Source organism: Rhinoderma darwinii, chromosome 3 (genome assembly GCF_050947455.1).
Source record: "Rhinoderma darwinii isolate aRhiDar2 chromosome 3, aRhiDar2.hap1, whole genome shotgun sequence".
Taxonomy (NCBI): domain Eukaryota; kingdom Metazoa; phylum Chordata; class Amphibia; order Anura; family Rhinodermatidae; genus Rhinoderma; species Rhinoderma darwinii.
Genome location: NC_134689.1, coordinates 413,712,266 through 413,726,943, shown reverse-complemented (window position 1 = coordinate 413,726,943; position 14,678 = coordinate 413,712,266). Strand labels below are relative to the sequence as shown.

Genomic DNA, 14,678 nt, shown 5'->3' with positions numbered 1-14,678 from the left:
TAATCAGTGATAAAGAGGATGGAATTAAAATAACTCTTTCTATAGGTGACAAACTTTAATATGTTTCTGGAAGTTCTCTTCTTAAAATAGAACGTTGTGAACAGGACTTGAACCTGTGCAGGGAGACCCCATTGGATTTCAAATCCAACGCCTTAACCACTCGGCCATCACAACTTATGTACCCTGATTGTTAAGACTTCTGGCAACTACACCTAAGGGGCTAGCCTAAAATATGAGATCAGTCTTTTGCTCTGAACTGAGCTGTGTGGTAGGACACCGTGAGAAGAAAAGTGCTTTGGTGCTGTGGCTTAGTTGGTTAAAGCGCCTGTCTAGTAAACAGGAGATCCTGAGTTCAAATCTCAGCAGTGCCTTGCTATTTGTTGCTTTAGTTTATTCACTTGTTTATTATTTAAGTTTACATAACTAAAGTTTATGATGAATCAAATTCTTTATAGGCAATTAAAAATCTATCGGGTTTTTCATTGGTGACAGAGACCCCATGAATGTCATTGAGTTTTCTATAAGTAGTAAGTTCAATACAAAGTAATTATAGACCAGTAAGCTTAACATCCATTGTGGGAAAAACTTTTGAAGAGCTCTTAAAGGGACTCTGTTACCAGTTTATCAGGTCCCTAACTCCTAACTAGTCTAATTGGTGCTTTGCTGCTGATAACTACAGGGTGATTTGTAGTAAAAAAAATGTTTATTATTTGCAAAATTATGAGCATTTTCTAAATATGTAATTTAGCCTTTATTAGACATCTGGGAGGTAACAGCAGCAATTCTCCTGAGGTGGAGCTGACTCTCAGCATCTGATGCTGTCCTATCAGCATGAAGTTGCTTCACACACATTGTGAAACTCAAGCTACAGGGAAGGAGGATCAATTCAAACAGCCATATCTCGGGCTGTGGGCCACCTAAAAAAACAGATTTGGTGGCATTTGAAAGACTGGATTCTACTCTTTCATATGACACCAAAGTCACAGTTCTAGCTGTGACAGAACCGAAGATATCACCTGTTGAAAACACAGTCGGGAATGGACGCAGTGTACTATATGATCACACTGTGTTGCTGGACAGGGAAGGGGGAGAAGTTGTATGCTGATTGGACAGCGTCATACAGAAAACATTAGCTGCCCAGAGTAAAAAGGAGTCATCTCCTATTTGGCTATTAGAGCTACATTAGTATATATAAATAAATGCTCATAACTTTGCAAATAAACGTTTTTTTAAAAAAAAAAAAAAATCACACTGTAGTTATCAGCATCATAGCGCCTATTAGGCTAGTTAGGAAATTGGGAATTGATAAACTGGTGACAGAGTCCATTTAAGGGACTATATACAGGAGTATGTGACAGAAAATAGTATTATAATTGACAGCAAGCAGAGATTTACTAAGGACAGAAGTTGTCCAACCAACCTGATTTGTTTTTATCAAGAGGAAAATAAAAGTCTGGACAAATGGGATGCTGTAGTTATAGTGATTTATACTCTAAATATTGCTCGCTTTTCAGAGTTGTAAGCCAGGGGCACAGCTGGAACCACTATTATTAATGTAATTAATCAGTGATAAAGAGGATGGAATTAAAATAACTCTTTCTATAGGTGACAAACTTTAATATGTTTCTGGAAGTTCTCTTCTTAAAATAGAACGTTGTGAACAGGACTTGAACCTGTGCAGGGAGACCCCATTGGATTTCAAATCCAACGCCTTAACCACTCGGCCATCACAACTTATGTACCCTGATTGTTAAGACTTCTGGCAACTACACCTAAGGGGCTAGCCTAAAATATGAGATCAGTCTTTTGCTCTGAACTGAGCTGTGTGGTAGGACACCGTGAGAAGAAAAGTGCTTTGGTGCTGTGGCTTAGTTGGTTAAAGCGCCTGTCTAGTAAACAGGAGATCCTGAGTTCAAATCTCAGCAGTGCCTTGCTATTTGTTGCTTTAGTTTATTCACTTGTTTATTATTTAAGTTTACATAACTAAAGTTTATGATGAATCAAATTCTTTATAGGCAATTAAAAATCTATCGGGTTTTTCATTGGTGACAGAGACCCCATGAATGTCATTGAGTTTTCTATAAGTAGTAAGTTCAATACAAAGTAATTATAGACCAGTAAGCTTAACATCCATTGTGGGAAAAACTTTTGAAGAGCTCTTAAAGGGACTCTGTTACCAGTTTATCAGGTCCCTAACTCCTAACTAGTCTAATTGGTGCTTTGCTGCTGATAACTACAGGGTGATTTGTAGTAAAAAAAATGTTTATTATTTGCAAAATTATGAGCATTTTCTAAATATGTAATTTAGCCTTTATTAGACATCTGGGAGGTAACAGCAGCAATTCTCCTGAGGTGGAGCTGACTCTCAGCATCTGATGCTGTCCTATCAGCATGAAGTTGCTTCACACACATTGTGAAACTCAAGCTACAGGGAAGGAGGATCAATTCAAACAGCCATATCTCGGGCTGTGGGCCACCTAAAAAAGCAGATTTGGTGGCATTTGAAAGACTGGATTCTACTCTTTCATATGACACCAAAATCACAGTTCTAGCTGTGACAGAACCGAAGATATCACCTGTTGAAAACACAGTCGGGAATGGACGCAGTGTACTATATGATCACACTGTGTTGCTGGACAGGGAAGGGGGAGAAGTTGTATGCTGATTGGACAGCGTCATACAGAAAACATTAGCTGCCCAGAGTAAAAAGGAGTCATCTCCTATTTGGCTATTAGAGCTACATTAGTATATATAAATAAATGCTCATAACTTTGCAAATAAACGTTTTTAAAAAAAAAACAACAAATCACACTGTAGTTATCAGCATCATAGCGCCTATTAGGCTAGTTAGGAAATTGGGAATTGATAAACTGGTGACAGAGTCCATTTAAGGGACTATATACAGGAGTATGTGACAGAAAATAGTATTATAATTGACAGCATGCAGAGATTTACTAAGGACAGAAGTTGTCCAACCAACCTGATTTGTTTTTATCAAGAGGAAAATAAAAGTCTGGACAAATGGGATGCTGTAGTTATAGTGATTTATACTCTAAATATTGCTCGCTTTTCAGAGTTGTAAGCCAGGGGCACAGCTGGAACCACTATTATTAATGTAATTAATCAGTGATAAAGAGGATGGAATTAAAATAACTCTTTCTATAGGTGACAAACTTTAATATGTTTCTGGAAGTTCTCTTCTTAAAATAGAACGTTGTGAACAGGACTTGAACCTGTGCAGGGAGACCCCATTGGATTTCAAATCCAACGCCTTAACCACTCGGCCATCACAACTTATGTACCCTGACTGTTAAGACTTCTGGCAACTACACCTAAGGGGCTAGCCAAAAATATGAGATCAGTCTTTTGCTCTGAACTGAGCTGTGTGGTAGGACACCGTGAGAAGAAAAGTGCTTTGGTGCTGTGGCTTAGTTGGTTAAAGCACCTGTCTAGTAAACAGGAGATCCTGAGTTCAAATCTCAGCAGTGCCTTGCTATTTGTTGCTTTAGTTTATTCACTTGTTTATTATTTAAGCTTACATAACTAAAGTATATGATGAATCAAATTCTTTATAGGCAATTAAAAATCTATCGGGTTTTTCATTGGTGACAGAGACCCCATGAATGTCATTGAGTTTTCTATAAGTAGTAAGTTCAATACAAAGTAATTATAGACCAGTAAGCTTAACATCCATTGTGGGAAAAACTTTTGAAGAGCTCTTAAAGGGACTCTGTTACCAGTTTATCAGGTCCCTAACTCCTAACTAGTCTAATTGGTGCTTTGCTGCTGATAACTACAGGGTGATTTGTAGTAAAAAAAATGTTTATTATTTGCAAAATTATGAGCATTTTCTAAATATGTAATTTAGCCTTTATTAGACATCTGGGAGGTAACAGCAGCAATTCTCCTGAGGTGGAGCTGACTCTCAGCATCTGATGCTGTCCTATCAGCATGAAGTTGCTTCACACACATTGTGAAACTCAAGCTACAGGGAAGGAGGATCAATTCAAACAGCCATATCTCGGGCTGTGGGCCACCTAAAAAAACAGATTTGGTGGCATATGAAAGACTGGATTCTACTCTTTCATATGACACCAAAGTCACAGTTCTAGCTGTGACAGAACCGAAGATATCACCTGTTGAAAACACAGTCGGGAATGGACGCAGTGTACTATATGATCACACTGTGTTGCTGGACAGGGAAGGGGGAGAAGTTGTATGCTGATTGGACAGCGTCATACAGAAAACATTAGCTGCCCAGAGTAAAAAGGAGTCATCTCCTATTTGGCTATTAGAGCTACATTAGTATATATAAATAAATGCTCATAACTTTGCAAATAAACGTTTTTTAAAAAAAAAAACAAATCACACTGTAGTTATCAGCATCATAGCGCCTATTAGGCTAGTTAGGAAATTGGGAATTGATAAACTGGTGACAGAGTCCATTTAAGGGACTATATACAGGAGTATGTGACAGAAAATAGTATTATAATTGACAGCAAGCAGAGATTTACTAAGGACAGAAGTTGTCCAACCAACCTGATTTGTTTTTATCAAGAGGAAAATAAAAGTCTGGACAAATGGGATGCTGTAGTTATAGTGATTTATACTCTAAATATTGCTCGCTTTTCAGAGTTGTAAGCCAGGGGCACAGCTGGAACCACTATTATTAATGTAATTAATCAGTGATAAAGAGGATGGAATTAAAATAACTCTTTCTATAGGTGACAAACTTTAATATGTTTCTGGAAGTTCTCTTCTTAAAATAGAACGTTGTGAACAGGACTTGAACCTGTGCAGGGAGACCCCATTGGATTTCAAATCCAACGCCTTAACCACTCGGCCATCACAACTTATGTACCCTGACTGTTAAGACTTCTGGCAACTACACCTAAGGGGCTAGCCAAAAATATGAGATCAGTCTTTTGCTCTGAACTGAGCTGTGTGGTAGGACACCGTGAGAAGAAGAGTGCTTTGGTGCTGTGGCTTAGTTGGTTAAAGCACCTGTCTAGTAAACAGGAGATCCTGAGTTCAAATCTCAGCAGTGCCTTGCTATTTGTTGCTTTAGTTTATTCACTTGTTTATTATTTAAGCTTACATAACTAAAGTATATGATGAATCAAATTCTTTATAGGCAATTAAAAATCTATCGGGTTTTTCATTGGTGACAGAGACCCCATGAATGTCATTGAGTTTTCTATAAGTAGTAAGTTCAATACAAAGTAATTATAGACCAGTAAGCTTAACATCCATTGTGGGAAAAACTTTTGAAGAGCTCTTAAAGGGACTCTGTTACCAGTTTATCAGGTCCCTAACTCCTAACTAGTCTAATTGGTGCTTTGCTGCTGATAACTACAGGGTGATTTGTAGTAAAAAAAATGTTTATTATTTGCAAAATTATGAGCATTTTCTAAATATGTAATTTAGCCTTTATTAGACATCTGGGAGGTAACAGCAGCAATTCTCCTGAGGTGGAGCTGACTCTCAGCATCTGATGCTGTCCTATCAGCATGAAGTTGCTTCACACACATTGTGAAACTCAAGCTACAGGGAAGGAGGATCAATTCAAACAGCCATATCTCGGGCTGTGGGCCACCTAAAAAAACAGATTTGGTGGCATTTGAAAGACTGGATTCTACTCTTTCATATGACACCAAAATCACAGTTCTAGCTGTGACAGAACCGAAGATATCACCTGTTGAAAACACAGTCGGGAATGGACGCAGTGTACTATATGATCACACTGTGTTGCTGGACAGGGAAGGGGGAGAAGTTGTATGCTGATTGGACAGCGTCATACAGAAAACATTAGCTGCCCAGAGTAAAAAGGAGTCATCTCCTATTTGGCTATTAGAGCTACATTAGTATATATAAATAAATGCTCATAACTTTGCAAATAAACGTTTTTTAAAAAAAAACAACAAATCACACTGTAGTTATCAGCATCATAGCGCCTATTAGGCTAGTTAGGAAATTGGGAATTGATAAACTGGTGACAGAGTCCATTTAAGGGACTATATACAGGAGTATGTGACAGAAAATAGTATTATAATTGACAGCAAGCAGAGATTTACTAAGGACAGAAGTTGTCCAACCAACCTGATTTGTTTTTATCAAGAGGAAAATAAAAGTCTGGACAAATGGGATGCTGTAGTTATAGTGATTTATACTCTAAATATTGCTCGCTTTTCAGAGTTGTAAGCCAGGGGCACAGCTGGAACCACTATTATTAATGTAATTAATCAGTGATAAAGAGGATGGAATTAAAATAACTCTTTCTATAGGTGACAAACTTTAATATGTTTCTGGAAGTTCTCTTCTTAAAATAGAACGTTGTGAACAGGACTTGAACCTGTGCAGGGAAACCCCATTGGATTTCAAATCCAACGCCTTAACCACTCGGCCATCACAACTTATGTACCCTGACTGTTAAGACTTCTGGCAACTACACCTAAGGGGCTAGCCAAAAATATGAGATCAGTCTTTTGCTCTGAACTGAGCTGTGTGGTAGGACACCGTGAGAAGAAAAGTGCTTTGGTGCTGTGGCTTAGTTGGTTAAAGCACCTGTCTAGTAAACAGGAGATCCTGAGTTCAAATCTCAGCAGTGCCTTGCTATTTGTTGCTTTAGTTTATTCACTTGTTTATTATTTAAGCTTACATAACTAAAGTATATGATGAATCAAATTCTTTATAGGCAATTAAAAATCTATCGGGTTTTTCATTGGTGACAGAGACCCCATGAATGTCATTGAGTTTTCTATAAGTAGTAAGTTCAATACAAAGTAATTATAGACCAGTAAGCTTAACATCCATTGTGGGAAAAACTTTTGAAGAGCTCTTAAAGGGACTCTGTTACCAGTTTATCAGGTCCCTAACTCCTAACTAGTCTAATTGGTGCTTTGCTGCTGATAACTACAGGGTGATTTGTAGTAAAAAAAATGTTTATTATTTGCAAAATTATGAGCATTTTCTAAATATGTAATTTAGCCTTTATTAGACATCTGGGAGGTAACAGCAGCAATTCTCCTGAGGTGGAGCTGACTCTCAGCATCTGATGCTGTCCTATCAGCATGAAGTTGCTTCACACACATTGTGAAACTCAAGCTACAGGGAAGGAGGATCAATTCAAACAGCCATATCTCGGGCTGTGGGCCACCTAAAAAAACAGATTTGGTGGCATTTGAAAGACTGGATTCTACTCTTTCATATGACACCAAAGTCACAGTTCTAGCTGTGACAGAACCGAAGATATCACCTGTTGAAAACACAGTCGGGAATGGACGCAGTGTACTATATGATCACACTGTGTTGCTGGACAGGGAAGGGGGAGAAGTTGTATGCTGATTGGACAGCGTCATACAGAAAACATTAGCTGCCCAGAGTAAAAAGGAGTCATCTCCTATTTGGCTATTAGAGCTACATTAGTATATATAAATAAATGCTCATAACTTTGCAAATAAACGTTTTTAAAAAAAAAAAAACAAATCACACTGTAGTTATCAGCATCATAGCGCCTATTAGGCTAGTTAGGAAATTGGGAATTGATAAACTGGTGACAGAGTCCATTTAAGGGACTATATACAGGAGTATGTGACAGAAAATAGTATTATAATTGACAGCAAGCAGAGATTTACTAAGGACAGAAGTTGTCCAACCAACCTGATTTGTTTTTATCAAGAGGAAAATAAAAGTCTGGACAAATGGGATGCTGTAGTTATAGTGATTTATACTCTAAATATTGCTCGCTTTTCAGAGTTGTAAGCCAGGGGCACAGCTGGAACCACTATTATTAATGTAATTAATCAGTGATAAAGAGGATGGAATTAAAATAACTCTTTCTATAGGTGACAAACTTTAATATGTTTCTGGAAGTTCTCTTCTTAAAATAGAACGTTGTGAACAGGACTTGAATCTGTGCAGGGGGACCTCATTGGATTTCAAATCCAACGCCTTAACCACTCGGCCATCACAACTTATGTACCCTGACTGTTAAGACTTCTGGCAACTACACCTAAGCGGCTAGCCAAAAATATGAGATCAGTCTTTTGCTCTGAACTGAGCTGTGTGGTAGGACACCGTGAGAAGAAGAGTGCTTTGGTGCTGTGGCTTAGTTGGTTAAAGCACCTGTCTAGTAAACAGGAGATCCTGAGTTCAAATCTCAGCAGTGCCTTGCTATTTGTTGCTTTAGTTTATTCACTTGTTTATTATTTAAGCTTACATAACTAAAGTATATGATGAATCAAATTCTTTATAGGCAATTAAAAATCTATCGGGTTTTTCATTGGTGACAGAGACCCCATGAATGTCATTGAGTTTTCTATAAGTAGTAAGTTCAATACAAAGTAATTATAGACCAGTAAGCTTAACATCCATTGTGGGAAAAACTTTTGAAGAGCTCTTAAAGGGACTCTGTTACCAGTTTATCAGGTCCCTAACTCCTAACTAGTCTAATTGGTGCTTTGCTGCTGATAACTACAGGGTGATTTGTAGTAAAAAAAATGTTTATTATTTGCAAAATTATGAGCATTTTCTAAATATGTAATTTAGCCTTTATTAGACATCTGGGAGGTAACAGCAGCAATTCTCCTGAGGTGGAGCTGACTCTCAGCATCTGATGCTGTCCTATCAGCATGAAGTTGCTTCACACACATTGTGAAACTCAAGCTACAGGGAAGGAGGATCAATTCAAACAGCCATATCTCGGGCTGTGGGCCACCTAAAAAAACAGATTTGGTGGCATTTGAAAGACTGGATTCTACTCTTTCATATGACACCAAAGTCACAGTTCTAGCTGTGACAGAACCGAAGATATCACCTGTTGAAAACACAGTCGGGAATGGACGCAGTGTACTATATGATCACACTGTGTTGCTGGACAGGGAAGGGGGAGAAGTTGTATGCTGATTGGACAGCGTCATACAGAAAACATTAGCTGCCCAGAGTAAAAAGGAGTCATCTCCTATTTGGCTATTAGAGCTACATTAGTATATATAAATAAATGCTCATAACTTTGCAAATAAACGTTTTTAAAAAAAAAAAAACAAATCACACTGTAGTTATCAGCATCATAGCGCCTATTAGGCTAGTTAGGAAATTGGGAATTGATAAACTGGTGACAGAGTCCATTTAAGGGACTATATACAGGAGTATGTGACAGAAAATAGTATTATAATTGACAGCAAGCAGAGATTTACTAAGGACAGAAGTTGTCCAACCAACCTGATTTGTTTTTATCAAGAGGAAAATAAAAGTCTGGACAAATGGGATGCTGTAGTTATAGTGATTTATACTCTAAATATTGCTCGCTTTTCAGAGTTGTAAGCCAGGGGCACAGCTGGAACCACTATTATTAATGTAATTAATCAGTGATAAAGAGGATGGAATTAAAATAACTCTTTCTATAGGTGACAAACTTTAATATGTTTCTGGAAGTTCTCTTCTTAAAATAGAACGTTGTGAACAGGACTTGAATCTGTGCAGGGGGACCTCATTGGATTTCAAATCCAACGCCTTAACCACTCGGCCATCACAACTTATGTACCCTGACTGTTAAGACTTCTGGCAACTACACCTAAGCGGCTAGCCAAAAATATGAGATCAGTCTTTTGCTCTGAACTGAGCTGTGTGGTAGGACACCGTGAGAAGAAGAGTGCTTTGGTGCTGTGGCTTAGTTGGTTAAAGCACCTGTCTAGTAAACAGGAGATCCTGAGTTCAAATCTCAGCAGTGCCTTGCTATTTGTTGCTTTAGTTTATTCACTTGTTTATTATTTAAGCTTACATAACTAAAGTATATGATGAATCAAATTCTTTATAGGCAATTAAAAATCTATCGGGTTTTTCATTGGTGACAGAGACCCCATGAATGTCATTGAGTTTTCTATAAGTAGTAAGTTCAATACAAAGTAATTATAGACCAGTAAGCTTAACATCCATTGTGGGAAAAACTTTTGAAGAGCTCTTAAAGGGACTCTGTTACCAGTTTATCAGGTCCCTAACTCCTAACTAGTCTAATTGGTGCTTTGCTGCTGATAACTACAGGGTGATTTGTAGTAAAAAAAATGTTTATTATTTGCAAAATTATGAGCATTTTCTAAATATGTAATTTAGCCTTTATTAGACATCTGGGAGGTAACAGCAGCAATTCTCCTGAGGTGGAGCTGACTCTCAGCATCTGATGCTGTCCTATCAGCATGAAGTTGCTTCACACACATTGTGAAACTCAAGCTACAGGGAAGGAGGATCAATTCAAACAGCCATATCTCGGGCTGTGGGCCACCTAAAAAAACAGATTTGGTGGCATTTGAAAGACTGGATTCTACTCTTTCATATGACACCAAAGTCACAGTTCTAGCTGTGACAGAACCGAAGATATCACCTGTTGAAAACACAGTCGGGAATGGACGCAGTGTACTATATGATCACACTGTGTTGCTGGACAGGGAAGGGGGAGAAGTTGTATGCTGATTGGACAGCGTCATACAGAAAACATTAGCTGCCCAGAGTAAAAAGGAGTCATCTCCTATTTGGCTATTAGAGCTACATTAGTATATATAAATAAATGCTCATAACTTTGCAAATAAACGTTTTTTTAAAAAAAACAACAAATCACACTGTAGTTATCAGCATCATAGCGCCTATTAGGCTAGTTAGGAAATTGGGAATTGATAAACTGGTGACAGAGTCCATTTAAGGGACTATATACAGGAGTATGTGACAGAAAATAGTATTATAATTGACAGCAAGCAGAGATTTACTAAGGACAGAAGTTGTCCAACCAACCTGATTTGTTTTTATCAAGAGGAAAATAAAAGTCTGGACAAATGGGATGCTGTAGTTATAGTGATTTATACTCTAAATATTGCTCGCTTTTCAGAGTTGTAAGCCAGGGGCACAGCTGGAACCGCTATTATTAATGTAATTAATCAGTGATAAAGAGGATGGAATTAAAATAACTCTTTCTATAGGTGACAAACTTTAATATGTTTCTGGAAGTTCTCTTCTTAAAATAGAACGTTGTGAACAGGACTTGAATCTGTGCAGGGGGACCTCATTGGATTTCAAATCCAACGCCTTAACCACTCGGCCATCACAACTTATGTACCCTGACTGTTAAGACTTCTGGCAACTACACCTAAGGGGCTAGCCAAAAATATGAGATCAGTCTTTTGCTCTGAACTGAGCTGTGTGGTAGGACACCGTGAGAAGAAAAGTGCTTTGGTGCTGTGGCTTAGTTGGTTAAAGCACCTGTCTAGTAAACAGGAGATCCTGAGTTCAAATCTCAGCAGTGCCTTGCTATTTGTTGCTTTAGTTTATTCACTTGTTTATTATTTAAGCTTACATAACTAAAGTATATGATGAATCAAATTCTTTATAGGCAATTAAAAATCTATCGGGTTTTTCATTGGTGACAGAGACCCCATGAATGTCATTGAGTTTTCTATAAGTAGTAAGTTCAATACAAAGTAATTATAGACCAGTAAGCTTAACATCCATTGTGGGAAAAACTTTTGAAGAGCTCTTAAAGGGACTCTGTTACCAGTTTATCAGGTCCCTAACTCCTAACTAGTCTAATTGGTGCTTTGCTGCTGATAACTACAGGGTGATTTGTAGTAAAAAAAATGTTTATTATTTGCAAAATTATGAGCATTTTCTAAATATGTAATTTAGCCTTTATTAGACATCTGGGAGGTAACAGCAGCAATTCTCCTGAGGTGGAGCTGACTCTCAGCATCTGATGCTGTCCTATCAGCATGAAGTTGCTTCACACACATTGTGAAACTCAAGCTACAGGGAAGGAGGATCAATTCAAACAGCCATATCTCGGGCTGTGGGCCACCTAAAAAAGCATATTTGGTGGCATTTGAAAGACTGGATTCTACTCTTTCATATGACACCAAAATCACAGTTCTAGCTGTGACAGAACCGAAGATATCACCTGTTGAAAACACAGTCGGGAATGGACGCAGTGTACTATATGATCACACTGTGTTGCTGGACAGGGAAGGGGGAGAAGTTGTATGCTGATTGGACAGCGTCATACAGAAAACATTAGCTGCCCAGAGTAAAAAGGAGTCATCTCCTATTTGGCTATTAGAGCTACATTAGTATATATAAATAAATGCTCATAACTTTGCAAATAAACGTTTTTTTAAAAAAAACAACAAATCACACTGTAGTTATCAGCATCATAGCGCCTATTAGGCTAGTTAGGAAATTGGGAATTGATAAACTGGTGACAGAGTCCATTTAAGGGACTATATACAGGAGTATGTGACAGAAAATAGTATTATAATTGACAGCAAGCAGAGATTTACTAAGGACAGAAGTTGTCCAACCAACCTGATTTGTTTTTATCAAGAGGAAAATAAAAGTCTGGACAAATGGGATGCTGTAGTTATAGTGATTTATACTCTAAATATTGCTCGCTTTTCAGAGTTGTAAGCCAGGGGCACAGCTGGAACCGCTATTATTAATGTAATTAATCAGTGATAAAGAGGATGGAATTAAAATAACTCTTTCTATAGGTGACAAACTTTAATATGTTTCTGGAAGTTCTCTTCTTAAAATAGAACGTTGTGAACAGGACTTGAATCTGTGCAGGGGGACCTCATTGGATTTCAAATCCAACGCCTTAACCACTCGGCCATCACAACTTATGTACCCTGACTGTTAAGACTTCTGGCAACTACACCTAAGGGGCTAGCCAAAAATATGAGATCAGTCTTTTGCTCTGAACTGAGCTGTGTGGTAGGACACCGTGAGAAGAAAAGTGCTTTGGTGCTGTGGCTTAGTTGGTTAAAGCACCTGTCTAGTAAACAGGAGATCCTGAGTTCAAATCTCAGCAGTGCCTTGCTATTTGTTGCTTTAGTTTATTCACTTGTTTATTATTTAAGCTTACATAACTAAAGTATATGATGAATCAAATTCTTTATAGGCAATTAAAAATCTATCGGGTTTTTCATTGGTGACAGAGACCCCATGAATGTCATTGAGTTTTCTATAAGTAGTAAGTTCAATACAAAGTAATTATAGACCAGTAAGCTTAACATCCATTGTGGGAAAAACTTTTGAAGAGCTCTTAAAGGGACTCTGTTACCAGTTTATCAGGTCCCTAACTCCTAACTAGTCTAATTGGTGCTTTGCTGCTGATAACTACAGGGTGATTTGTAGTAAAAAAAATGTTTATTATTTGCAAAATTATGAGCATTTTCTAAATATGTAATTTAGCCTTTATTAGACATCTGGGAGGTAACAGCAGCAATTCTCCTGAGGTGGAGCTGACGCTCAGCATCTGATGCTGTCCTATCAGCATGAAGCTGCTTCACACACATTGTGAAACTCAAGCTACAGGGAAGGAGGATCAATTCAAACAGCCATATCTCGGGCTGTGGGCCACCTAAAAAAGCAGATTTGGTGGCAATTGAAAGACTGGATTCTACTCTTTCATATGACACCAAAATCACAGTTCTAGCTGTGACAGAACCGAAGATATCACCTGTTGAAAACACAGTCGGGAATGGACGCAGTGTACTATATGATCACACTGTGTTGCTGGACAGGGAAGGGGGAGAAGTTGTATGCTGATTGGACAGCGTCATACAGAAAACATTAGCTGCCCAGAGTAAAAAGGAGTCATCTCCTATTTGGCTATTAGAGCTACATTAGTATATATAAATAAATGCTCATAACTTTGCAAATAAACGTTTTTTTAAAAAAAACAACAAATCACACTGTAGTTATCAGCATCATAGCGCCTATTAGGCTAGTTAGGAAATTGGGAATTGATAAACTGGTGACAGAGTCCATTTAAGGGACTATATACAGGAGTATGTGACAGAAAATAGTATTATAATTGACAGCAAGCAGAGATTTACTAAGGACAGAAGTTGTCCAACCAACCTGATTTGTTTTTATCAAGAGGAAAATAAAAGTCTGGACAAATGGGATGCTGTAGTTATAGTGATTTATACTCTAAATATTGCTCGCTTTTCAGAGTTGTAAGCCAGGGGCACAGCTGGAACCACTATTATTAATGTAATTAATCAGTGATAAAGAGGATGGAATTAAAATAACTCTTTCTATAGGTGACAAACTTTAATATGTTTCTGGAAGTTCTCTTCTTAAAATAGAACGTTGTGAACAGGACTTGAATCTGTGTAGGGGGACCTCATTGGATTTCAAATCCAACGCCTTAACCACTCGGCCATCACAACTTATGTACCCTGACTGTTAAGACTTCTGGCAACTACACCTAAGGGGCTAGCCAAAAATATGAGATCAGTCTTTTGCTCTGAACTGAGCTGTGTGGTAGGACACCGTGAGAGGAAAAGTGCTTTGGTGCTGTGGCTTAGTTGGTTAAAGCACCTGTCTAGTAAACAGGAGATCCTGAGTTCAAATCTCAGCAGTGCCTTGCTATTTGTTGCTTTAGTTTATTCACTTGTTTATTATTTAAGCTTACATAACTAAAGTATATGATGAATCAAATTCTTTATAGGCAATTAAAAATCTATCGGGTTTTTCATTGGTGACAGAGACCCCATGAATGTCATTGAGTTTTCTATAAGTAGTAAGTTCAATACAAAGTAATTATAGACCAGTAAGCTTAACATCCATTGTGGGAAAAACTTTTGAAGAGCTCTTAAAGGGACTCTGTTACCAATTTATCAGGTCCCTAACTC

The 14,678-nt window shown here is 37.9% G+C and overlaps 15 non-coding genes across 15 annotated transcripts; 10 read left to right on the top strand and 5 right to left on the bottom strand.

Annotated features, from left to right (window-relative positions):
* Positions 1-92: 92 nt before the first annotated feature.
* On the bottom strand, positions 93-174 carry TRNAS-UGA (transfer RNA serine (anticodon UGA)). Its single transcript has one exon. It is a non-coding gene; the product is annotated as a tRNA-Ser (tRNA).
* A 123-nt stretch (positions 175-297) lies between these two features.
* On the top strand, positions 298-371 carry TRNAT-AGU (transfer RNA threonine (anticodon AGU)). The gene has a single exon. It is a non-coding gene; the product is annotated as a tRNA-Thr (tRNA).
* Positions 372-1,652: 1,281 nt separating this feature from the next.
* Positions 1,653-1,734, bottom strand: TRNAS-UGA (transfer RNA serine (anticodon UGA)). Its single transcript has one exon. It is a non-coding gene; the product is annotated as a tRNA-Ser (tRNA).
* A 123-nt stretch (positions 1,735-1,857) lies between these two features.
* Positions 1,858-1,931, top strand: TRNAT-AGU (transfer RNA threonine (anticodon AGU)). The gene has a single exon. It is a non-coding gene; the product is annotated as a tRNA-Thr (tRNA).
* Positions 1,932-3,212: 1,281 nt separating this feature from the next.
* TRNAS-UGA (transfer RNA serine (anticodon UGA)) lies at positions 3,213-3,294 on the bottom strand. Its single transcript has one exon. It is a non-coding gene; the product is annotated as a tRNA-Ser (tRNA).
* Positions 3,295-3,417: 123 nt separating this feature from the next.
* On the top strand, positions 3,418-3,491 carry TRNAT-AGU (transfer RNA threonine (anticodon AGU)). The gene has a single exon. It is a non-coding gene; the product is annotated as a tRNA-Thr (tRNA).
* Positions 3,492-4,771: 1,280 nt separating this feature from the next.
* TRNAS-UGA (transfer RNA serine (anticodon UGA)) lies at positions 4,772-4,853 on the bottom strand. The gene has a single exon. It is a non-coding gene; the product is annotated as a tRNA-Ser (tRNA).
* Positions 4,854-4,976: 123 nt separating this feature from the next.
* On the top strand, positions 4,977-5,050 carry TRNAT-AGU (transfer RNA threonine (anticodon AGU)). Its single transcript has one exon. It is a non-coding gene; the product is annotated as a tRNA-Thr (tRNA).
* A 1,281-nt stretch (positions 5,051-6,331) lies between these two features.
* On the bottom strand, positions 6,332-6,413 carry TRNAS-UGA (transfer RNA serine (anticodon UGA)). The gene has a single exon. It is a non-coding gene; the product is annotated as a tRNA-Ser (tRNA).
* Positions 6,414-6,536: 123 nt separating this feature from the next.
* On the top strand, positions 6,537-6,610 carry TRNAT-AGU (transfer RNA threonine (anticodon AGU)). The gene has a single exon. It is a non-coding gene; the product is annotated as a tRNA-Thr (tRNA).
* A 1,486-nt stretch (positions 6,611-8,096) lies between these two features.
* On the top strand, positions 8,097-8,170 carry TRNAT-AGU (transfer RNA threonine (anticodon AGU)). Its single transcript has one exon. It is a non-coding gene; the product is annotated as a tRNA-Thr (tRNA).
* A 1,486-nt stretch (positions 8,171-9,656) lies between these two features.
* Positions 9,657-9,730, top strand: TRNAT-AGU (transfer RNA threonine (anticodon AGU)). Its single transcript has one exon. It is a non-coding gene; the product is annotated as a tRNA-Thr (tRNA).
* Positions 9,731-11,216: 1,486 nt separating this feature from the next.
* Positions 11,217-11,290, top strand: TRNAT-AGU (transfer RNA threonine (anticodon AGU)). The gene has a single exon. It is a non-coding gene; the product is annotated as a tRNA-Thr (tRNA).
* A 1,486-nt stretch (positions 11,291-12,776) lies between these two features.
* Positions 12,777-12,850, top strand: TRNAT-AGU (transfer RNA threonine (anticodon AGU)). The gene has a single exon. It is a non-coding gene; the product is annotated as a tRNA-Thr (tRNA).
* Positions 12,851-14,336: 1,486 nt separating this feature from the next.
* TRNAT-AGU (transfer RNA threonine (anticodon AGU)) lies at positions 14,337-14,410 on the top strand. The gene has a single exon. It is a non-coding gene; the product is annotated as a tRNA-Thr (tRNA).
* The last annotated feature ends 268 nt before the right edge of the window (positions 14,411-14,678 follow it).